The sequence below is a fragment of the Tamandua tetradactyla genome, chromosome 6, assembly GCF_023851605.1.
Source record: "Tamandua tetradactyla isolate mTamTet1 chromosome 6, mTamTet1.pri, whole genome shotgun sequence".
Lineage (NCBI taxonomy): Eukaryota > Metazoa > Chordata > Mammalia > Pilosa > Myrmecophagidae > Tamandua > Tamandua tetradactyla.
In genome coordinates this window covers 28,902,953-28,929,527 of record NC_135332.1, presented here as the reverse complement: position 1 = coordinate 28,929,527, position 26,575 = coordinate 28,902,953, and the positions used below count along the sequence as shown (strand labels likewise).

The following is a 26,575-nucleotide window of genomic DNA, read 5'->3' as shown; positions in this document are numbered from 1 at the left end:
TGCCGCGGCTTGGGGAACTCGCCTCTCCGAGACTCTCAGCCATCCGGGAAGCCGCCCGTGAGGGAGGGGCGCCGGCCGCCAGCTGCTACAGCCCGGGAAAGCGCGCGCTGCTCGGGGAACTCACCACTGCGGAGTCTCGCAGCCAGTCCAGCTGGTCCAGACTGGGGTACGCTGTGTGTTTGGTGTCTGTCGTGGCTCCGGGAGCTGTTCTGTACTGTTTCTGGTTATTTAGTAGTTGTTCTGGAGGAGGAACTAAGACGCGCGCACCTTACTAAGCCGCCATCTTGGCCCCACTAACTAATTTTAGATTTTAAAAGAACTTTTAATAATCCTCTAATCCAACCTTCTTTATTTTACAGATAAAGAAAATGAAATTAAAACGTTAATGATTTTGACTCCCAGTTTAAGACTCCTTGGCAATATGGGACACGACTCCCAGGGATAAGGCTGGCCCTGGAATCATGGGATTAAGAATGCCTTCTTGACTAAAAGAGGGAAAAGAAATGGAACAAAGAAACGTTTCAATGGCTAAGAGATTTCAAATAGAGTCAAGAGATCATTCTGGAAGCTACTCTTATGTAAGCTTTAGCCAGGTGTCACAGCCTACCATGGTATGCCAAGCCCCAACAATCAGCAGTCTGAAAACCCTAAGGAATGCCCTGGGCTCTATCTAAATTTCTGTAAAGATTTTCTTAGTAAGTTTATTTTTTCAGAAACTTAAGACCTCCAGACTGATCCTATGCCATATAAGCCCTAAAATCTAGAGGTACCAGTCTCTCCAAGAACATTAACCAGATTCATTCTTCTACTCCACAAAACTCCTTTCCAGCACGAAGAAGTTAAAATGGTCATTGCCCAGATATCCCTGAAGATTGGCAGAAAGATCAAATGAAAGGGAATAGGTGTAACTGAGAAATTAGGATTTAACAAATGACTGTGACCACTGACTCATTACATAGATTTACTTCTTTTTAGTGTCTAGTGTATTAAAATAGCTAGAAGGAAATATCTGAAGTCATTGAACTATAATCTAGTAGCCCTGTTCCTAGATGACTGTATAACTTTATTGAGAGAGAGAAAAAAAAGTCAGCTGCCCACGTTTGTATTGATCTATTTCTAGATGTTTTGCTCTGTTCCACTGACAAAATGCACTGTCTTAGTTAACCTACCTCTACAGTAATTCTTAAAATGGGGTAGCATGCATACTAGTGGTCAATAAAAGAGAGGGGTAAAGGGTATGGAATGTTTGGGGTTTTCACTTTCTGAAGTAATGCAAATGTCCTAAAATATTACAAGGATTATAAGGAGGAGAGAACCTTATAATCAGGCACATATGGTTATTCAACTCTCCAAGCCTGTTTCCACACTATAAAATTAAAATCTTAACAATACCTACTTAGTTATTTGAAGATTAAATTTTTAAAGTACTTAGCATAATGTCTGCTTATGATCATTAAGAAATACTCTTTTCTAATGAAGCCGAATGTGAGAATGATAGAGGGAGGAGGGCTGGGGGCACAAATGAAACCAGAAGGAAACATAGACAATAAAGACTGAGATAGTATAATCTAGGACTGCCTAGTGTGTACAATGATATTATAAATATAGAAATTACAAAATATTTTTGCATGAGAAGAACAAAGCAATGTCAATACTGCAGGGTGTTGAAAATACATGGTCAATAATATTTTAAAACTTAAACGTTTGTGTGAGACTAAAGCGAAAAAATGTTTGGTACAAAATATATAATTTGAATAGTACATTTCATAATATAACTTACATGGACAGATTAATTGAACATCCTAAGCACATGGGCATGAGATGTGCTTAGGATAGGGCATGAGATTTTGTAGGTTTGTCCAGAGTGATATGCCCTGATAACTGCCAAGGTGATTTGAACAATGAATAAAAAGTATTAGCAAGTCCCCCTGGGGGAATGGCGAGAAATGGGGAAAATTCAACTCCCCCATTTGAAGAAGGCCTGATATTCTTGCAAGCAGTGAGGACAACCAAATCAATAGACCGAGCCTTCGATCTTGGGGTTTGTTTATATGAAACTTATCCCCACAAAGGATAGGCTAAGCTTACTTAAAATTAGGCCTAAGAGTCACACCCCCCCCCCCCCCCCCCAAAGAACCTGTTTTGTTGCTCAGATGCGGCCTATCTCTCGGCCAACATGGCAAGCAAACTCACTGTCTTCCCCTACATGGGACATGACTCCCAGGGGTATAAACCTCCCTGACAATGTGGGACAGAAATCCTAGAATGAGCTGGGACTAAGCATCAAGGGATTGAGAAAACCTTCTCAACCAAAAGGGAGAAGAGAGAAATGAGACAAAATAAAGTCAGTGGCTGAGAGATTTCAAACAGAGTTGAGAGGTTATCCTGGAGGCTATTCTTATGCATTATATAGATATCCCCTTTTTAGTTTAAGGTGTATTAGAGAGGCTAGAGGGAAGTACCTGAAACTGTAGGGCTGTGTTCCATCCAGTAGGCATGTTTCTTTAAGATGACTGTATAATGATAAAGCTTTAGAGAAGTAATTGTGTGATTGTGAAAACCCTGTTCTCGAGATGCTCCTTTTATCTGTGGTATGGACAGATGAGTAAAAAATATGGATTAAAAATAAATAAATAATAGGGGGAAGAAATGTTTAAATAAATTGGGTAGAGGGAAATACTAGTGACTAGTGGTCAATGAGAGGGAAGGGTAAAGGGTATGGTATGTATGAGTTTTTTCTTTTTTCTTTTTATTTCCTTTTCCGGAATGATGCAAATGTTCTAAGAAATTATCATGGTGATGAATATACAACTCTGTGATGATATTGTGAGCCACTGATTGTGCACCAAGTAAGGAATGCTCATGTGTTAAGAATGTTTGTGTTTGTATGTCGTTTGGTTTTATCAATTAAAAAAAAAAGTAAAAAAATAAAAATTAAAACCCGTGAATATAAGATAAAACACGCACAAAAAAGGAAATAACTCTTTTCTAGATCATTACATACCTAACACAGTTCTATATTAATTAAACTATAACTAATTCATTATACACTAAACAAGGCCACTCATTAAAATTACATTTCAAAGGTAAAATTCTTTTAAATATAATTAGCATTTCGAATATATGGATATAAACATATATATGTGGGTATAAGCATGCATGTGTGAGTGCTTATGTTTAAGTAGTCTATTAAATAGAAGTTAAATTTGATTTTAACCATACAATGTATAAAACCATGACAAGAACAATCTTATACTCAAAACTATTGCAAGAGGTTCACTTATACTTTAAAAGCTTATTCATGACAATACAGATCTACAGATTTCATATAATAAGATGGACTTATGAATTGGATTTTTAAACGTCTTACTTGTTTATAAAAGTAAGATAATTTTGACTATAACTTATCAAAGTTCAAAACCATGTATACAGTATATTATCATTTGTGTACACTCTTCCTATGTATATATACATGAATATATGTATGTCTGTAAATGTATAAAACCTGACAAATGATATGAAAGAAACTGAGAACTGTCTCTAAGAAGGGGAACTGGGAGGTTTAATTTGTACTGTGTATGAATTTGTACTTTGAATTTGACATCATGTGTATATATTAACTAAGAAAATTTTTTTAAAGTTTAAAAATCTTTTTAAAGATATTGTTTTTGATTAAGAGGCTACCCTGGCAGTCACTCTTATGTACGCTTCAGTTAGACATTGCTACACCTATCATAGCTTGCCAAACCCCAACCAAAACCATTTCAGCCAATCCTAAAGAACACTGAGAGCAATATATAAGATTCTACAATGGTTTCATGCAATAGTTTAACTTTCCAGAAACCTACAACCTTCAGATGGTTCCCTGGACCAGGTAAGTCCTGAAACCTAGAGTAGCCAGCCTTTCCAGAATTAAGCCAGTTCCATCTCCCCTACCTCAGAGTAGTGACAGCCCTTTCCAACATGAAAAAGTTAAAATGGGCATAGCCCAAATACCCCTAAAAAGTGGGAGAAAGATCGAAAGTGATGGTGGAGTTATACAGAGAATGATGGGTTTAACAAACGATTATGATTGCTGAATCATTAAATTGATATTTCTTTTAGTCTCTAGTATCTTAGAGCAGCTAGAAGTAAAAACGTAAAATTCTCAAACTGTAACCCATACCAAACTCTGAAATCTGTTCTACAATTAACTGCTGTGCTATGCTTTGAAATTTATTGCTTTTTTGTATATGTTATTTTTTCACAAAAAAGAAAAAAGTGATGATAAAAAATATATATTTTTTCCTTATAGCCGCCAATATCCTGGAGCAGCTAGAAGGAAAAATCTGAGATGATATATAGTAGCCCATGACAAACTCTGGGATCTGTCCTGTAACTACTTGCAGAAGAGTGCTTTGAAAACAACTGCTTTTTTTCTTTCTTTGCTTTGTATAAATGTTATATTATACAACAAAAAAATGTTAAAAAAAAATACTTGTTTCGAGATGGTGGTCAAGTTTTTATACCAAGCCCACTTATTAAATAAATCTATTCAGACTTTTACAAGTCTGGTTTATTAAGAAGCATGCATTCTTGCTTAGGTCTGTACAATTGGGCCAATCATAATAAAAAACCATACTCGTCCCTAGAGAACACAGAAGGTAAAATAGTTCACCTTGTTTATAAAATCAGCCAGTCTTTGCAGAAGGTAATATTCCTCTGACATGCAGAGATACTCTATAAATAAAAGAAGGCAAGCACTCAATAACTGTAGAACCTCTTTCATGTAAGGTATTCCAGAATAAAAAGTTTTCTGCTCAACATTTGTGTAAGCATGCTATTTGGTCCAGTATGTTTTCTTGAAATAGGCCTCCTCATTTCTCCCAAGAATACCAGGAACCTCATGAAATGAATGTCCCAGCTTCCATGCCTTCCTCAGTGAATCCACCTTAATTAATTCACTATAATTACCACCTGCTGCTCTCCTTCCCCACCTATGGCCCATTAAAGTCCCACTATGAATAAACAAAAGAATGAGCTGATCTGCCATTGTTCTTGTCACTTAATATTTTAAACTGGTCTTCCCCTTCTGCTATAACAGGCTGCCAGAGGAATACAATACCTTTTCTTTGGTAAGGACACACTGCCCGGAGGGAGTCTACTGTTTCCATTAAAGCCAATTTCATGTATCAATGAATAACATAATCAGTGGTTATAAAGTAACTCCTGCTTTGCCTATTAAATAAGATCTAGATTCAGTGTTTCTCCTAAATAAGAACTTGCTAAAATAAATTCACACGCCTTTGGAAAACAGTAACTTTAAGAAAACGGATTCAATGGACTTCTAATATCTCAAGTTAATCTTTTATTCATAAGTGCTATATTATATAGAACAATAAATATAAAGAATAAATAGTTTCCAGCCCGTGGACTACAGGTCACAGGACTGACTCCCTGATCCCTTGTGTAACGACATGTATATAAAACATTGTCTTGACATTGAAATGTCTCACACTTTAAATGTTACTGCTATTAACAAAAAACCAAATCTATTTTAACTAGGTTTGAAACACAAGGACAACCAAGAACTATGATTTTCTTAATCAACAGACACTAAAAGTTTAATCAGTATTTTGTGAAATACGAAAAGGGGCCCTATAGAGCAGTGCCCTTTTTTAGTGGCCAAAAATAATGCTTCTTTGCTTTTTTCCCCAAATTATTTATTTATTTATTAAACACAACCACATACAAACACAAACATTCTTACCATATGATCATTCCACTCTTGATATATAATCAGTAACTCACAATATTATCACAGGTTGTATATTCATCATCACGATCATTTCTTAGAACATCTGCATCAATTCAGAAAAGGAAGTAAAAAGAAAACAGAAAAAATTCATATATACCATACCCCTTACCCCCCCTTTCATTGCTCACTAGCATTTCAATCTAAACTTATTTTAACCTTTGTTCCCCATTTATTTATTTTTACACTGTGAAAGCTGTATCATTATACAATCATCTTGAAGAAACATGGCTACTGGAACACAGCTATACATTTTCAGGCAGTTCCCTCCAGCCTCTCTGTTGCCTTAACTAACAAGGTGATATCTATTTAATGTGTAAGAATAACCTCTAGGATAACCTCTTGATTCTGTTTGGAATCTCTCAGCCCTTGACACTTCATTTTGTCTCATTTTTCTCTTTCCCCTTTTGGTCAAGAAGATTTTCTCAATCCCTTGATGCTGAGTTCCAGCTCATTCTAGGATTTCTACCCCACGTTGCCAGGAAGGTCCATACCCCTGGGAGTCATGTTCCACATGGAGAGGGGGAGGGCGATGAGTTTCTCCTTGTGTTGGCTGGAGAGAGAGGCCACATCTGAGCAACAAAAGAGGTTCTCTTGGGGGTGACTCTTAGGCCTAATTTTAAGTGGGCTTGACCTATCCTTTGTGGGGTTAAGTTTCATATGAACAAACCCCAGCATTGGGGGCTGTATCATTCTTTTAATGTGTTGTTGGATTTGATTGGCGAGCATTTAGGGGAGAATTTTTGCATCTCTGTTCATCAGGGAGATTGGCCTGTAGATTTTCCTTTCTTATAGCATCTTCACTCGGTTTTGGTATTAAAATGATAATAGCTTCATAAATTAGTTAGGCAGTATTCCTTTTTTCTCATTTTTTTTAGAAAAGTTTGAGCAGGATTGGTGTGTGTTCTTTTTAGAATGTTTGAAAAATTCCCCCATGAAGCCATCTGGCCCTGGGCTTTACTTTGTAGGAAGATTTTTGATGACTGATTGATTCTCTTTACTTGTGACTGATTTTGTTGAGCTCTTCTGTTTCTTCCTGAATCAGTACAGCTTGTTTTGTGTTTCCAGGAATTTATCCATTTCATCTAAATTGTCTAGTTTGTTGGCATAAAGTTTCATAGTATCCTCTTACGATTTCTTTTATTTCTTCAGGGTCTGGAGTAACTCACCCCTTCTCATTTCTGATTTTGTTTATTTGCATCTTCTCTCTCTCTCTCTCTTTTTTTTTTCCTTTTTCAGCCATGCTAGGGGCCCCATAATTTTGCTGATATTCTCAAAGAACCAATTTTCGGTTTTATTGATTCTTTCTATTGTTCTTTTGTTCTCCCATTCATTTAGCTCTGCTTTAATCTTTTGTTATTTCTCTTCTTCTATTTGCTTTGGGGTTAGTTTGCTGTTCTTTCTCAAGTTCCTCCAGGAGAGCAGTTAAGTCCTTGATTTTGTGTGCTCTTTCTTGTTTTTTAATATAGGCATTTAGGGCAATAAATCTCCCTTTCAGCATCGTTTTTGCTGCATCCTGTAAATTCTGATATGTTGTATTTTCATTTTCATTCATCTCTAGATTACCAATGATTTCACCAGCAATTTCTTATTTTACCCACTGGTTGTTTAAGAGTGTGTTATTTAATCTTGATATATTTGTCAAAGTTCTTGTTCTTTGGTAGTTATTGATGTCCAGCTTCATTTCACTGTAATCAGAGAGTGCTTTGAATAACTGCAGTGTTTTTAAATGTATAAAGACCTGTTTTGTGCACCAGCATGTGATCTATCCTGGAAAATGTTCCATGAGCACTAAAGAAGAATATATAAATTGATATTTCTTTTAGTCTCCAGTATCTTAGAGCAGCCAGAAGTAAAAACCTAAAATTCTCGAACTGTAACCCATACCAAACTCTGAAATCTGTTCTACAACTAATTGTTGTGCTGTACTTTAAATGTATTGCTTTTTTGTATATATGGCATTTTTCACAAAAAAAAAGAAAAGAAAAAAGGTAACTGTAATGATAAAAAGTATTTATTCCTTCTAGCCTCCTCTATTCTGGAGCGTAAAGAAGGAAAAATCTGAGAGGATGGTATGGTAGCCCATGACAAACTCTGCGATCTGTCCTGTAACCACTTGTTGAAGAGTGCTTTGAAAACTACTGCTTTTTTACTTCTTTGCGTTGTATATATGATATATTATATAATTAAAAAAAGTTTAAAAAGTTCATCATTTCTACAAACACAGAAAATTCAGAAATGTGACAATATACAAATTAATATACAGATATCAATAGCTTTCTTTCATCCCCAAAGCTAGAGGATATAAAGGAAGAAAAGAACTCATTTTTAACAGAAACAAAAACGATGAAAGAAATACATTTAACAAGAAATATATAAAATATACAGGAAGTTTAAGCACTACATAAAGACACAAAAGACAAAAATGGAAAGGTAAATAATAGTCTTATTTAGGGTTAATCTTAAAATGGTTGATTCTCTTAAAGTTACAAACATGATCTTTATAAAAACATCAACAGGATTATCTTTTTAATTTGACACTCTAACCCTAATGTTCACATGCAAAAATCAATTAAATTAGAAGTCTGAAAAAGAGGATCAATAGAGGAGAGAATAATTCTGAAAATGAGACTTAATGAGAGTAACAACAGGACTTGCCCAACCAGATTACCAGATATTAAACATATTTCAAAGTTATAACAGTGGTTAAGTATGGAACTGTTTCAGGAATAATGCAACGTACAATGCAACAGATTAGAAAAGGTAATCAAACACATATACAATTCAATGTAAAGTAAAGGTGACATTTTGGATGTGGGAAAACATTGTCAATAGTGTAGGAACAAAAAAATTTATATTTAAGGGAGATAATCAAGATGGCGGCTTAGCAACGTGTGCGTTTTAGTTCGTCCTCCAGAACAACTACTAAATAACCAGAAACAGTACAGAACAGCTCCTGGGGCCACATCAGTGACCAGACACACAGTATACCCCAGTCTGGACCAGCTGCAAACTCACCCAGAATGTGAGTTTCCCAAGCTGCGGCAGCCGGTGCCCCTCCCCAACAGGCTGCTTCCCAGAGGGTAAGGAAAAGGGTCAATGAAGGGAGGGGTAGGGGGTATGGTATGTATAATTTTTTTTTCTGTTTTGTTTTATTTTTCTGTTGTCTTTTTCTTTTTCTGAATAGATTCAAATGTTCCAAGAAATGATTATGATGATGAATGTGCAACTATGTGATGATATTGTGAATTACTGATTATATATGTAGACCAGAATGATCAAAACAGGAATGTTTGCATTTGCTTTGTGTTTTTTGGTATTTAAAAACATAAAAAATTAAAAAAAATTACATTTGATATTATAACTAACATCAAAATAAATTCTAGATAGAAAAATATTTCTATTTAAAAATAAAATTATTATATTGATTTTTTAAAATAATCACCATCTGGGGAAAACATTTCTAAACATGCCTTGAGACCCAGCAGTCATAAAAGAAACAAATGTAATGTAAAACATATTTGGCATTATAAAAATGACCATAACCAAAATCAAAACCAAATGACAAAATGGGAGAAAAAAAATTACAATACATATGATGGAGAAAGGATTCATTTCCTTTACTTATAAAGAAATGATTTTTAAAAAATCAATAAAAAAGAGCTAAAACTCAATTTTAAAATGGGCAAATGGGGCTTGCCCTCATGAAACTTATTCCTACAAGGAGAAGCTAAGCCTACTTATGACTATGCCTAAAAGTCACCCCCAGAGAACCTCTTCTGTTGCTCAGATGTCACCTCTCTCAGTCAATTATGCAGGTAAACTCACTGCCACCCCCACCACGTGGGACATGACTCCCAGGGATGAGCCTGACCCTGGCATTTTAGGACTGAGAATGTCTTCTTGATCAAAAGAGGAAATAGAAATGAAACAAAGTTTCAGAGACTGAGAGATTTCAAATAGAGTCCAGAGATCATTCTGGAGGTTATTCTTATGCAGTACAGATATCCCTTTGCAGTTTTTGGTATACTGAAGTAGCTAGAGGGAAATACCTCAAACTGTTGAACTATAATCAAGTAACCTTGATTCTTGAAGATGATAGTATAACTATAGCACTTTTACATGATTGTGTAAACCTTGTTCCTGACACTCCCTTTATCCAGTGTATGGACAGATGTGTAAAAAAAATAAAGACAAAAAATAAATAATGTGGGGGGTAGAGGGGACGGGATGTTTTGGATGTTCCACTTTGTTTTTATTTTCACTTTTTTTGGAGTAATGAAAATGTTCAAAAATCGATTGTGATAATGAATGCACAAACTATATAATGATACTGTGTGAGACAATTGGATGATTATGTAGTATGTGAATATATCTCAATAAAATTGTATTTAAAAAGAAAAAATGGACAAATGATAGGAATGGACAAAAAACAGAAAAGGGAAATACAAATGTTATTTAAATATATGAAAAGATTATCATTATCTTACTTGTGATAAAAAGAAATGTAAAATTACCACAAGATAACCATTTTTCGCCTATCAGTTTAACAAAGATTTAAAAGTTTTAGAAGATATGGTACTGATGAGGGTGCATGGTTAACAAATTGGTATAAGTTTATTGGTATAAGGTGTAGTCCCTTTGAAGTATAATTCGACAATATCAATCAAAATTACAAAGATCCAGTAATGAGATTACAATCTATCATTTCCAGGAATTTTATTCTACAGATACCTTCTAATGTGTAAAATAATGTAAGATATGTACAATGATGTTACTACAGCATGGAATTCCAAAAGACTGGAAATAATTTAAAGTCCATTAAGGGAAGACTGGTTTAATAAATTATGACAAATTCATTCCATGAAATACTATATAACCATTTAAAAAATGATAAAGCCCTTATGTACTCATTTATAAACAACTCCAAGATAAAGACAGAACAATTTCTTGTAAGATGCTAGATTCATATTCTAAAAAGAAGTTTAACCCCTCTGAGCTAGGGTCTCCCGGCTTCACTCCTGTTCTCCTGCATTGGAATCGATGCTCAGATCCTTTGCAGTTCTGCTGCTGCCGGGCAGTGACCATGGTGCTAGCCAGCCCAGAGCCTTTGATTGGCCAGAGCCAGTCACATCTGGGTTAATGACAAAGCGCACAATTTTCCGCCATATCCAGTACAAGAATCTGGTGGCAGAAGTAAGCGGTGGGGTTTGGTCTAATCTCATGCTGCATCCGCTCAATCTCATGAAGATCCACTTCACTGTTATTATGCATCAAATCATATCAGACAGAAGGAAGAGCTGAATGGTTAGAGGCAACAGAATACCTCGTCTCAGCTGCTGAAGTTAGAGCCATGACACTCTTTATTACAAACCCATTATGGGTAGCAAAAGTTCACCTTATGTTACAGTATGATGGCGATGTAACACTCCACCACACTATAAACAAATGTTTGATACACTTCTGAAAATTTTTAAGTATGAAGGTGTGCATGGATTATAGAAGGGAATTGTTTCTGAGCTGTCTGGAACCTCACATGGTTTATGGCATATGAATTGCTGAAACTGAAGTACACCTAGCATATTAATACATTACCAAAATCCCAGTTGAGCACAGTGTAATAGGTATCTGTTGCAGCATTATCCAAAATATTCGCTGTGGCATCAACAAACCTGCATCAAGTTGTGAGAGCTCATTTTCAGGATCAACAAACACCTTTTTTACAAGGGTGTATTGGATACAATCATGACAACATAAAGGAAAGAAAGCACCAGTGGATTTTACAAAGAAATTGCCCTCAATTTGATTAGAGTGACTCCAGCCTGCTGTTTTACTTTTGTGGTATATGAAAACGTCTAGTATTTTTTGGTTGACCTTAGAGAAAAGAGAAAGTAAGCTAAAAGAAGGTAATTTCAATAGATCTGCACAAGACAGCCAACAAGTGCTTAAAACTTAAGATTCAGAATACTCTAAGAATACATGGATCATAACTGAAACTGATACGTAATCATTTGATGAAGTCAAAGAACTGCTAAGTTTCCACAATATTTTTCTGTTTTCTGCATTCCCATATTTATGGGGCTTAGCTATCTCTGCCTAAAATTGGCTGCCATCAGCACAATGTTAAAACAGATATTGAGTGTAGAGATTCATCCATTTCATTGTTCAAAACAGAAACTGCTTTGCAACATACGCTACATGGATTGAGATGAATTTGCTGTTTTTTTCTAAACTCATTTGCCTGAACTGCTTTTTTAAAAATATTTTTGAAAAAACATACAAACCCAAACATTCTTAACATACAAACATTCCATACATGGTATAAAATCAATGGTTCACAATATCATCACAGTTGTATATTCATCACCATGATCATTTTTTTCAAATATTCGCATCACTCCGGAAAAAAAAAAAGAAAAAACTCATATATACCATACCCTTTACCCCTCCGTTTCACTGACCACTAGTATTCCCATCCACCCAATTTATTTTAACCTTTGCTCCCCCTATTTGTTTATTTTTATATCCATATTTTTTACTCATCTGTCCATATCCTAGATAAACTTGGACTGGCTTTGAAATTGACCACTGCACAGTAGGAAGAAGATGGTTTCTTTAAAGAGTGTCATTGTATGCTACAAGGGTAAATTAAACTTTAATGATTACTGAAAATGTGTTGCCCAAATCCAGACCATTTTTGATTGGGATATTTTGATAAGAAATAATCTACTGTAAATGTACTTTACTTTTAATTCAATTTTAAGGGATTTATTAGAGAAAACTGGGAAGTTATATATTTCTCTAAATTTGAGAAATATCTGGTATCTGTTGTTAATCCATTACTAATGTTTAATTTTTTTCAGAGGCTCCTTCCATAATTTAAATGTAGTTCAGGATCCAGTTCTTGTTTCTTTGGCACAGACGCTGAAGAGTATTCTAAACGTATAAAATCTGAACTTCTAGGATCCAGCTAATAGCACATATGGCTATAAATCACTTATTAGAGGTACTCATCGATCCCCTAATACAGATTCAGGGATGTCTGGGTATGTGTTTGCTGGCAAACTGTATTGAAATGAGAAATGCGCCCTCTATAAAGTAGAGTAATACTCACTTAAATTTGGCATGTATGGGTCCAGATCAAAAATTAAATGATGACTCTATATTGGTTGTTCAAATTTATGTTTAGATACAAATTACATTAATGGACAATATTGATTTTACTTTCATAGATCGTTGTAGATATCTTGTGAATATAAAGGCCTTTGCCAAAAGAATGCCAAAATAATAATTATGGTTTTTTTAAATCATACACATCTACAAATGCTTTTGGACTACCACCTATTTGTTGTAAATAAAACATTGCAGTTTTCAAAACCCTATTTAAGTGGTTCTTTAAAAACAGGCCTATCAATAAAAATAAATAATGGAGGGAACAAATGTTAAAATAAATTTAGTTTGAAATGCTAGCAATAAATGAAAGCAAGGGGTAAGTGGTATGGTATGTATAATCTTTTTTTTTTCTCTGTTATCATTTTATTTCTTTTTGTCTTTTTCTTTTTCTGAATTGATGCAAATGTTCTAAGAAATGATGAGTATGCAACTATGTGATAATATTGAGAATTACTGATTATATATGTAGAACGGAATGATATGATAATGTTTTTGTTTGTTCTTAATTTTTTAACTAATAAATAAATTTTAAAAAACAGGCCTATTTTTTATTTTGAAAATGACATCTTTTTAAATAAAAATGAATTGACATATATCAAACTGTATTTCCTATAATCCTGTGTAATATGCATAGGATTATTGTATTAAAATTAAATATTGTGTTTTTCATAAAAAAGGAAGTTTATAATTAACTAAGGTTGATATTTTACTATAAAAATTTAGCAGAAAAAATTAAACTTAAATTTACACTATTACTAGCAGAAAAAATTAAACTTAAATTTACACTATTACTAACTTCTGCATCTTAGTTTTCTCATCTATAAAAATAAATTAAGACTTTAATTCTATTAATGGTAAAAATTTAATTTAATTTGAACAAATTTTCTACCTTACTCCACTTTCCCCCAAAACTAAAAAGCTAGCTGGCAGATGGGGTGGGAATGGGAGTGTCTCTTCTTAAAAGCATCAAAGGGCAACAAGGTAAGTCAGTCTACAAGAGGATGTGATTCCAGAAGGAGGAAACCTGCATTCTAGGAGTCTTGGGCCCACTGAAATCACGACTGGCAGTCCTGGTAAACCACTCCACTTTCGGACGATAAGAAATATAAGAAATATGGATGACTGTTAGAAGGTCAAACATACATTTAATTGGAGTCCAGGAGGGGAGACTAGGGGACAGAAGGGAGCAGAAGCAATATCTAAAGAGATAATAACTGAGACTTTTCTAAAAATCGATTAAAGGGCGGGCCACGGTGGCTCAGCAGTAAGAACGCTTGCCTGCCATGCCAGAGGACCTGGGTTCGATTCCCGGTGCCTGCCCATGTAAAACAAAAAATAAATAAAAATAAAAATAAAAATCAATTAAAGGTACCATATATGCACCAAGCCCTCCAAATTTCAAGCATACTACATAAAAAGAAATTCAATTCAGCATGGTATAAACTCCCGAAAACCAGAGAGAAATTTTTTTTAAAGCTGGGGTGTGGGGTTGGGAGGAAGACTATCACAAAAGAAGCAATAGCCTAAGAGCCAATTTCTCAAAAGCAGCAACGGAAGAAAGAAGACAGTTGAATGAAGTCATCAATGTGCTGAAAGAACGTAAAAGAAAGTAACTGCTGTGCTGGTTTGAAATGATGTATGTACCCTAGAAAAGCCACGTTTAATTCTAATCCCATTTTGTAAAGGCAGCCGTTTCTTCTAATCCTTATCAAATGCTGGATATTTGAGACTGTAATTAGATCATCTCCCTGGAGATGTGATATAATCAAGAGTGGTTGCTAAACTGGATCAGGTGACGACATGTCTCCACCCATTCTGGTGGGTCTTGATTAGTTTCTGAAGTCCTATAAAAGAGGAAACATTTTGGAGAACAAAGGAGATTCAGAGATAGCACAGCAGAACAATATAGCCATGAGAAGAAGAGTTCACCAGCCAGTAACTTTTGGAGGTGAAGAAGGAAAATGCCTTCCAGGGAGCTTCATGAAACAGGAAGTCAGAAGAAGAAGATAGCAGATGATGCTGTGTTCACCATGTGCCCTTCCAGAAGAGAGAGAAATTAGAACTGCATTTGCCATGTGCCCTTCCACTTGAGAGAGAAATCCTGAACTTCACTAGCCTTCTTGAATCACGGTATCTTTTCCTGGATGCCTTAGATTGGATATTCTATAGACTTACTTTAACTGGGACATTTTCTCAGCCTTAGAACTGTAAACTAGCAACTTATTAAATACCCCTTTTTAAAAGTCATTCCATTTCTGGTATATTACATTCTGACAGCTAGCAAACTAGAACAACTGCCAAACCAGAATTTTATACTCAGTGAAAATAATCTTCAAATACGAAAGTTAAGATGGGTCCCTGGACCAGATTAGTCCTGAAATGCCGAGGGGCCAGCCTCTCCAGAATGACAACTAGTTCCATCCCCCATCCCATATTACCGATAGCCCCTTCCAACATGAAAAAGTTAGAATAAGCATAGCCCATATACCCATAAAAAGCAGGATAAAGATCAAAGGTGATCGCGGAGTTATACAGAGAAGGTAGGGTTTAACACATAAGTATGATTGCTTAATCATTATATTGATATTTGTTTTAGTCTTCAGCACCTTAGAGAAGCTAGAAGGAAAAACCTAAAATTGTGGAATTATAACCTGAATCTGTTCTACAACTAATTGCTGCGAAGTATTTTGAAATTTATTGTTTTACACATATGCTACTTAACATTAAAAAAGAAAGAGAAAGAGTATAACGGAGAAGATAGGATTTAACAAATGAGTATGATTTCTGAATTATTATATTGATGTTTCTTTTGGTCCCCAGTGTCTTGGAGTAGGTAGAAGAAAAAAACGCAGAATTGTAACCCATACCAAACTCTAAAATCTGTTCAATAACTACTTGTTAAAATGTACTTGGAAATTTATTGTTTTTTTGTATATATATTTCACAATTCTAAAAAGTTAAAAAAAAATGAAGGTTGTAACACTAGTGTACATAATTATCAAGACTCATCAAAATGTAAAATGGACACTAAAAAAAGAATGCATTTTATTGTATGTAAATCATACTTCAATAAAGTCAGAATTGTTAAACACCCTCTTCTCAAAATGAAGGTTTAAAAAATAAGAAAAAGCAAAAGGTAAACTCAAAAAAAACCCCAAAATACAGACTTTGCCATCAACAGAACCATACCGAGCAATGATATAAAGGGCTTTCTTTAAGTAAAAAGAAAATGACTCTGGAAGGAATTCTGGAATGACAAACAGCAAATATACTAAATATTTGGGTAAATCTAAATGAGCATAACACTGTATAACATAATATTTTATGAGTTAGAAATAAATAAAAAAAAAATAAGAGAATTAAACTAAACCACAACAACAGCATGGAAACCAGAAGGAAGATAAATGAAGATTATGCACTCTAAGATTCTTGCATTGGTCAAGAAATGGGTTTTTTAATTTGAAAAAAAAATCTCTCAAATCAAAAGAGACTAAGATAAAGTACATAATTAAATGACAGCTTTAAGCCAAATATAAGTGATTATATTAAGTGCAAATTAATCAAAATGCTTTAGTTAAAAGATTATCAGACTGGATCTAAGAAGAAAAAAAAGTATAATATGCTATTTACATGAGATACATCTAAAACATAAGAACACAGAAAGGTTGAAAGTAAAGGCATGGGAAAAGATACAACATGCAAACATTAACGAATAATGGACAAAACAAAATAAGAATAAAGATTTAACAAAATTAACAGTGAGATCCGATAAGACATATATAAAACAATCAGGCCCAACAATGCAGAATCATTATTATTTTCAAGAATATAACAAACATTTAAAAAAGTAACCAAATCTTGGACCACGAAGCATGACTCAAACTGCAAAGGAACGGAATCATACAGTATGGTTCCTGACAATAATGTGATTTTAAACTAGAAATAAAAAAGAAAAAGATAATTATTAAACCCCCATTTCTGAACAAGGGCCAGAAATCAGAAAATATTCTGAACAGAATGAGAAAAATACTAAACGTCAAAAAATGTAAAAGTAGGTCATTGGATGTCTGAGGATGGAGAGTGGAGGAAAGCAACAGATTCCCAAGAGGCATGAGAAGTTTGGGGGTGATGGATATGTTTATTATCCTGGTTGTAAACGTAAACACATATCAAATTATACACTTTTAGTATACACGGGTTACAGCATGTCAATATTGTTATAAGAAAAAAAAAAAACCTAAAAAAGGAAGAGTAGCATCAACAAATATCAACAGCCACAGCCACCACATGGAGAATTTTTCCTAAACAAAAAATGCATGGGATGCAGCTAAAAGCAGTAAATTTTTAAAAGGAAAATTTATAGCTCTCCATGAATATACTAAAAAAAAAAAAGGCTGAAAATTAACAAGCCAGTTATCCATCTAAAGAAGTTAAAAAAAAGACAAAGCAAACAAATCTCAATAACTTACAAGGAGCAGAAGTTTAAGAAACAGAAAATAAGCATTCAGTTGAGGATCAACAAAGCAAAATTTGGTTCTGTGAAAAGACTAATAAAATAGACAAAGCACTAGATACCACGAGGAAAAAAGGGAAGGCACAAATAAACAAAATGAGCACTAACTGGTAGCTAAGACTGCTTACAATTTTAACTTTTTTGAAATTGCTTACAGCAGAGCTTGCCAATTGTTCTGTCGCAGTTTCAAATATGGATTACAGGTTTGCAAGATACAGATTTACTCAGCTCTTGAGTCAGTCAGACAAGGCCTGGAGCAAGGACAGTACCCCTGCCACCCTCCTGGTATGACCCTCCTCTTTCCAGTATACCAGAAAACATTATTTTCTATTAATGCCTTCAAGTGAAAAATAAGTTGGAAGGAATGATTTGGAGTATATTTAAAAATAGCTCTGCATATAATACAATATTATATAATCAGTTTTTCAATTTAATCTGAAATTTTGTAATTTTCAAAAATGTTGATACTTGGCATTTTCTTAATATTTAGAACATTTATAAAATTTTTATTACTAAATATCTTGAAATCATTCCTTAAAGAAAAGTAAAACACTAGTTAAAGCCAATGACAAAACAATCCCAAATATATTGTAAGTTTGTTACCCATAAATGCAACAAAATAAACACATGAAGAAATAAAGCCTAACAAACCTGACAGGTACTCCATTTCTTAAGATTCTGCTTCATTCTATAACTACTTCCTGAACACCTACTATATATGCCAGATACTATGGTAGACCACAGGTGAAAAAGAATCAATCATGATGCCTGGTCCTTAAAGAACTTAAGAGTCTAATCAGAAGTAATTTAGAATCAGATAGTTGCAATATGGTGTGGTTAATGACCAGCAGTAGAGTATGGTAGTTTTATGCATGACTCTTAGAGGCAAACTGCCTAGATTTGAATCCCTGCTCTAATTATCAATCTAATGGCATAGAGTAAGTTAAATAAGATAGCCTTTCTGTGCCTCAAATTGTCCAAATCAACTAATATATGTCAAGAGCTTAGTGACTGCCATATGGTAAACACTGAAGTCTTAATTATTTTTATTACCATTACTATTAAGAAATATGATTTTGAAAAAGTATCTACTTTGTTAGGTACCTGACCGTGTCTGAAGGTTAGAGAACCTAACTCAAGAAGACAAATGTGACCCTCTCATCTATGGACATTTGATCTTTGATAAGGCAGTCAAGCCAACTCACCTGGGACAGAACAGTCTCTTCAATAAATGGTGCCTAGAGAACTGGATATCCATATGCAAAAGAATGAAAGAAGACCCATATTTCACACCCTACACAAAAGTTAACTCAAAATGGATCAAAGCTCTAAACATTAGGTCTAAGACCATAGAACAGTTAGAGGAAAACGTAGGGAGATATCTTATGAATCTTACAATTGGAGGCGGTTTTATGGACCTTACACCTAAAGCAAGAGCACTGAAGAAGGAAATAAATAAATGGGAGCTCCTCAAAATTAAACACTTTTGTGCATCAAAGAACTTCATCAAGAAAGTAGAAAGACAGCCTACACAATGGGAATCAATATTTGGAAACGACATATCAGATAAAGGTCTAGTATCCAGAATTTATAATGAGATTGTTCAACTCAACAACAAAAAGATAGCCAACCCAATTACAAAATGGGAAAAAGACTTGAATAGACACCTCTCAGAGGAGGAAATACAAATGGCCAAAAGGCACATGAAGAGATGCTCAATGTCCCTGGCCACTAGAGAAATGTAAATCAAAACCACAATGAGATATCATCTCACACCCACCAGAATGGCCATTATCGACAAAACAGAAAATGACAAGTGCTGGAGAGGATGCGGTGAAAGAGGCACACTTATCCACTGTTGGTGGGAATGTCAAATGGTGTAACCACTGTGGAAGGCAGTTTGGCGGTTCCTCAAAAAGCTGAATATAGAATTGCCATACGACCCAGCAATACCATTGCTGGGAATCTACTCAAAGGAATTAAGGGCAAAAACTCAAACAGACATTTGCACACCAATGTTTATAGCAGCGTTATTTACAATCGCAAAGAGATGGAAACAGCCAAAATGTCCATCAACAGACGAGTGGCTAAACAAACTGTGGTATATACATACGATGGAATATTATGCAGCTTTAAGGCAGGATAAACTTATGAAGCATGTAATAACATGGATGGACCTAGAGAACATTATGCTGAGTGAGTCTAGCCAAAAACTAAAAGACAAATACTGTATGGTCCCAATGATGTGAATCGACACTCGAGAATAAACTTGGAATATGTCATTGGTAACAGAGTTCAGCAGGAGTTAGAAACAGGGTAAGATAATGGGTAATTGGAGCTGATGGGATACAGACTGTGCAATAGGACTAGATACAAAAACTCAAAAATGGACAGCACAATAATATCTAATTGTAAAGTAATCATGTTAAAATACTGAATGAAGCTGCATCCGAGCTATAGGTTTTTGTTTTGTTTTGTTTTGTTTGTTTTGTTCTTATTATTATTACTTTTATTTTTTTTCTCTATATCAACATTCTATATCTTTTTCGGTTATATTGCTAGTTCTTCTAAACCGATGCAAATGTACTAAGAAACGATGATCATGCATCTATGTGATGATGTTAAGAATTACTGATTGCATATGTAGAATGGTATGATTTCTAAAAAAAAAAAAAGGTCAGCACAATACTGCCCATTGTAATGTAATTATGTTGGAACGCTGAATGAAGCTGCATCTGAGCTATAGTTTTTTTTTTTTTTCCTCTTATATATTTTTGTACTTTTTATTTTTAGTTTTGTTTTCTCTCTGTGTTATCACTTTATTTCTTTTTCTGCTGTCGTGCTATTTCTTTCTCTAAATCAATGCATATGTACTGAGAAATGATGACCATACACCTATGTGATGATATTAAGAATTACTGATTGCATATGTAGAACGGAATGATTTCTAAATGTTGTGTTAGTTAATTTTTTTAATTAATAAAAAAATTTAAAAAAGAAGACAAATGTATCTTCTATACACAAATGATAAGCCACCTAAAAAAGCAATGACTAAGGCAAACCACATATTACATGTTTGGAAACAACAAATATTAACAAGAAAAAAATTAAAACTTATATACTCATACACTTTATATGTACCTAAGCATATGCAAACCGCCCACTCTTTATCAGAGAGACTTTTGCTGTGATTCAAAACAACTAAAATGAAAGTGAAAGAATGTAAATATGTAGTAACGCCAGACTTCATGCTATTTATTTCTGATTCACTTAAAAGAAATTAAGTTATTTCTAACACAGGGGTTTGATTTTTCAATATAACATGTTTGAGCTACTATCACTAAAAGATTACTTATTTGAGAATGGATCCATTCTGCATCGAAACCAGAACACACTTCACAGATAAACTGAGAAATCCAAACAAGATCAGGAATTAGAAACTTGAGGTTTTATCTTAATGGTAACACCATGTAAATTCTTCCTCTTTGAAAACATGGCCTTCTGCTTGTCTCTGTTTTTGCAATTAGTTTTGTTTCCTAAATAGATAAAGAAGCAATTTCAGATTTCCTTACACACTTAACAAACTGTCACTTAAGCATGGGTATTTAATAAAAACTCCTTGAATGACTACACAAATTATCACACGCAAAAAGCAAAGAATCTTGATGTGGAGAGAAAGTTCAAATAAAAAACTCTTTCCTAAATAAAAGAGCCAGTACCATAAAACTGCTAGAAGAAAATACAAGGAAATATTTAAGACCTAGGAATAGTAGGTAGCTTCCTCAACTTTATATCCAAAGCACAAGCAAAGAAAGAAAAAAATTAAAAAATAGGAACTCCTCAAAATCAAATGCTACTGTGCCTCAAAAGACTTTGTCAAAAGGTAAAGAGGCAGCAAACTCAATGGGAGAAAATATTTGGAAATCAAGAATCGGATAAAGGTTTGACATCATGTATACATAAAAAAAATCATACAATTCAAAAACAAAAGAACAAAGAATCTATTACAAACAAGAAGACATAACAATCATAAATATTTACGCACCGAACCAGAATGCCCCAAAATACGTAAGGAATACACTGCAAACACTGAAAAGGGAAATAGACACATATACCATAATAGTTGGAGACTTCAATTCACCACTCTCATCAATGGACAGAACATCTAGACAGAGGATCAATAAAGAAATAGAGAATCTGAATATTACTATAAATGAGCTAGACTTAACAGACATTTATAGGACATTACATCCCACAACAGCAGGATACACCTTTTTCTCAAGTGCTCATGGATCATTCTCAAAGATAGACCATATGCTGGGTCACAAAGCAAGTCTTAACAAATTTAAAAAGATTGAAATCATACACAACACTTTCTCGGATCATAAAGGAATGAAGTTGGAAATCAATAATAGACAGAGTGCCAGAAAATCCACAAATACGTAGAGGCTCAACAACACACTCTTAAACAACGAGTAGGTCAAAGAAGAAATTGCAAGATAAATTAGTAAATACCTCGAGGCGAATGAAAACGAAAACACAACATATCAAAACTTATGGGACGCAGCAAAGGCAGTGCTAAGAGGGAAATTTATTGCCCTAAATGCCTATATCAGAAAAGAAGAAAAGGCAAAAATGCAGGAATTAACTGTCCACTTGGAAGAACTGGAGAAAGAACAGCAAACTAATCCCAAAGCAAGCAAAAGGAAAGAAATAACAAAGATCAGAGCAGAAATAAATGAAATTGAAAACAATAGAGAAAATCAATAAGACCAGAAGTTGGTTCTATGAGAAAATCAATAAGATTGATGGGCCCTTATCAAGATCGACAAAAAGAAGAAGAGAGAGGATGCAAATAAATAAGATCAGAAATGGAAGAGGAGACATAACTACTGACCTCACAGAAATAAAGGAGGGTCTTGATTAGTTTACTGGAATCCTATAAAAGAAGAAACATTTTGGAGAAAGCTGGAGATTCAGAGACAGTAGAAAATGGTGCAGCACCACGAAGCACAGTCCACAAACATGTGACCTTTGGAGATGAAGAAGGAAAACACCTCCCGGAGAGCTTTATGAAACAGGAAGCCAGGAGAGAAAGCTAGTAGAGGAGGCTGTGTTTGCCATGTGCCCTTCCAGCTGAGAAAGAAGCCCGGTGTTCACCATGTGCCTTCTCACTAGAGAGATAAACCGTAAACTTCATTGGCCTTCTTGAACCAAGGTATCTTTCCCTGGATGTCTTTGATTGGACATTTCTATACATTTGTTTTTTTTTTTTTTTTTTTTTTTATTAATTAAAAAAAGAATTAACAAAACAATTAGAAATCATTCCAATCTACCTGTACAATCAGTAATTCTTAATAACATCACATAGTTGCATATTCATCATTTCTTAGTACATTTGCATCGATTTAGAAAAAGAAATAAAAAGACAACAGAATAAGAATTAAAACAATAATAGAAAGAAAAAAAACAAAAACAAAAAACCTATACCTCACATGCAGCTTCATTCAGTGTTTTAACATAATTGCATTACAATTGGGTAGTATTGTGCTGTCCATTTCTGAGTTTTTATATCCAGTCCCATTGTACAGTCTGTATCCCTTCATCTCCAATTATCCCTTCTCTTTTTTTTTTTTTTTTTTAATTAACGGAAAAAAAGAAATTAACCCAACATTTAGAGATCATACCATTCTACACATGCAATCATTAATTCTTAACATCATCACATAGATGCATGATCATCATTTCTTAGTACATTTGCATTGGTTTAGAAGAACTAGCAACATAACCGAAAAAGATATAGAATGTTAATATAGAGAAAAAAATAAAAGTAATAATAGTAAAATCAAAACAAAACAAACAAAACAAAACAAAAACCTATAGCTCAGATGCAGCTTCATTCAGTGTTTTAACATGATTACTTTACAATTAGGTATTATTGTGCTGTCCATTTTTGAGTTTTTGTATCTAGTCCTGTTGCACAGTCTGTATCCCTTCAGCTTCAATTACCCATTGTCTTACCCTGTTTCTAACTCCTGCTGAACTCTGTTACCAATGACATATTTCAAGTTTATTCTCGAATGTCCGTTCACATCAGTGGGACCATACAGTATTTGTCCTTTAGTTTTTGGCTGGATTCACTCAGCATAATATTCTCTAGGTCCATCCATGTTATTACATGGTTCATAAGTTTATCTTGTCTTAAGGCTGCATAATATTCCATCGTATGTATATACCACAGTTTGTTTAGCCACTCTTCTGTTGATGGAGATTTTGGCTATTTCCATCTCTTTGCAATTGTAAATAATGCTGCTATAAACATTGGTGTGCAAATGTCCGTTTGTGTCTTTGCCCTTAAGTCCTTTGAGTAGATACCTAGCAATGGTATTGCTGGGTCGTATGGCAGTTCTATATTCAGCTTTTTGAGGAACCGCCAAACTGCCTTCCACAGTGGTTGCACCCTTTGACATTCCCACCAACAGTGGATAAGTGTGCCTCTTTCTCCGCATCCTCTCCAGCACTTGTCATTTTCTGTTTTGTTGATAATGGCCATTCTGGTGGGTGTGAGATGATATCTCATTGTGGTTTTGATTTGCATTTCTCTAATGGCCAGGGACATTGAGCATCTCTTCATGTGCCTCTTGGCCATCCGTATTTCCTCTTCTGAGAGGTGTCTGTTCAAGTCTTTTTCCCATTTTGTAATTGGGTTGGCTGTCTTTTTGTTGTTGAGATGAACAATCTCTTTATAAATTCTGGATACTAGACCTTTATCTGATATATCATTTCCAAATATTGTCTCCCATTGTGAAGGCTGTCTTTCTACTTTCTTGATGAAGTTCTTTGATGCACAAAAGTGTTTAATTTTGAGGAGTTCCCATTTATTTATTTCCTTCTTCAGTACTCTTGCTTTAGGTTTAAGGTCCATAAAACCGCCTCCAGTTGTAAGATCCATAAGATATCTCCCAACATTTTCCTCTAACTGTTTTATGGTCTTAGACCTAATGTTTAGATCTTTGATCCATTTTGAGTTAACTTTTGTATAGGGTGTGAGAGATGGGTCTTCTTTCATTCTTTTGCATATGGATATCCAGTTCTCTAGGCACCATTTATTGAAGAGACTGCTCTGTCCCAGGTGAGTTGGCTTGACTGCCTTATCAAAGATCAAATGTCCATAGATGAGAGGATCTATATCTGAGCACTCTATTCGATTCCATTGGTCGATATATCTATCTTTATGCCAATACCATGCTGTTTTGACCACTGTGGCTTCATAATATGCCTTAAAGTCAGGCAGCGTGAGACCTCCAGCTTCGTTTTTTTTCCTCAAGATGTTTTTAGCAATTCGGGGCACCCTGCCCTTCCAGATAAATTTGCTTATTGGTTTTTCTATTTCTGAAAAATAAGTTGTTGGGATTTTGATTGGTATTGCATTGAATCTGTAAATCAATTTAGGTAGGATTGACATCTTAACTATATTTAGTCTTCCAATCCATGAACACGGTATGCCCTTCCATCTATTTAGGTCTTCTGTGATTTCTTTTAGCAGTTTTTTGTAGTTTTCTTTATATAGGTTTTTTGTCTCTTTAGTTAAATTTATTCCTAGGTATTTTATTCTTTTAGTTGCAATTGTAAATGGGATTCGTTTCTTGATTTCCCCCTCAGCTTGTTCATTACTAGTGTATAGAAATGCTACAGATTTTTGAATGTTGATCTTGTAACCTGCTACTTTGCTGTACTCATTTATTAGCTCTAGTAGTTTTGTTGTGGATTTTTCCGGGTTTTCGACGTATAGTATCATATCGTCTGCAAACAGTGATAGTTTTACTTCCTCCTTTCCAATTTTGATGCCTTGTATTTCTTTTTCTTGTCTAATTGCTCTGGCTAGAACCTCCAACACAATGTTGAATAATAGTGGTGATAGTGGACATCCTTGTCTTGTTCCTGATCTTAGGGGGAAAGTTTTCAATTTTTCCCCATTGAGGATGATATTAGCTGTGGGTTTTTCATATATTCCCTCTATCATTTTAAGGAAGTTCCCTTGTATTCCTATCTTTTGAAGTGTTTTCAACAGGAAAGGATGTTGAATCTTGTCGAATGCCTTCTCTGCATCAATTGAGATGATCATGTGATTTTTCTGCTTTGATTTGTTGATATGGTGTATTACATTAATTGATTTTCTTATGTTGAACCAGTCTTGCATACCTGGGATGAATCCTACTTGGTCATGATGTATAATTCTTTTAATGTGCTGTTGGATACGATTTGCTAGAATTTTATTGAGGATTTTTGCATCTGTATTCATTAGAGAGATTGGTCTGTAGTTTTCTTTTTTTGTAATATCTTTGCCTGGTTTTGGTATGAGGGTGATGTTGGCTTCATAGAATGAATTAGGTAGTTTTCCCTCCACTTCGATTTTTTTGAAGAGTTTGAAGAGAATTGGTACTAATTCTTTCTGGAACGTTTGGTAGAATTCACATGTGAAGCCATCTGGTCCTGGACTTTTCTTTTTAGGAAGCTTTTGAATGACTAATTCAATTTCTTTACTTGTGATTGGTTTGTTGAGGTCATCTATGTCTTCTTGAGTCAAAGTTGGTTGTTCATGTCTTTCCAGGAACCCGTCCATTTCCTCTAAATTGTTGTATTTATTAGCGTAAAGTTGTTCATAGTATCCTGTTATTACCTCCTTTATTTCTGTGAGGTCAGTAGTTATGTCTCCTCTTCCATTTCTGATCTTATTTATTTGCATCCTCTCTCTTCTTCTTTTTGTCAATCTTGCTAAGGGCCCATCAATCTTATTGATTTTCTCATAGAACCAACTTCTGGTCTTATTGATTTTCTCTATTGTTTTCATGTTTTCAATTTCATTTATTTGTGCTCTAATCTTTGTTATTTCTTTCCTTTTGCTTGCTTTGGGGTTAGCTTGCTGTTCTTTCTCCAGTTCTTCCAAATGGATAGTTAATTCCTGAATTTTTGCCTTTTCTTCTTTTCTCATATAGGCATTTAGAGCAATAAATTTCCCTCTTAGCACTGCCTTTGCTGCGTCCCATAAGTTTTGATATGTTGTGTTTTCATTTTCATTCGCCTCGAGGTATTTG

General features: G+C 34.5%; 1 protein-coding gene and 1 pseudogene across 4 annotated transcripts in view; one reads left to right on the top strand and one right to left on the bottom strand.

Moving 5' to 3' along the window:
- Window positions 1-26,575, bottom strand: part of NPEPPS (aminopeptidase puromycin sensitive) — a 146,309-nt gene that overhangs the window by 62,399 nt on the left and 57,335 nt on the right. The window contains exon 1 of one of the 4 annotated variants that reach the window (XM_077164605.1): window positions 5,750-5,768. The exons of the other annotated variants lie outside the window; for them this stretch is intronic. The gene's annotated coding sequence lies outside the window, so the exon portion shown is untranslated. Of the gene's footprint in view, window positions 1-5,749; window positions 5,769-26,575 lie in introns of those variants that run through there. 4 annotated transcript variants of the gene reach the window in all.
- On the top strand, window positions 10,838-11,689 carry LOC143685618 (solute carrier family 25 member 32 pseudogene; annotated as a pseudogene).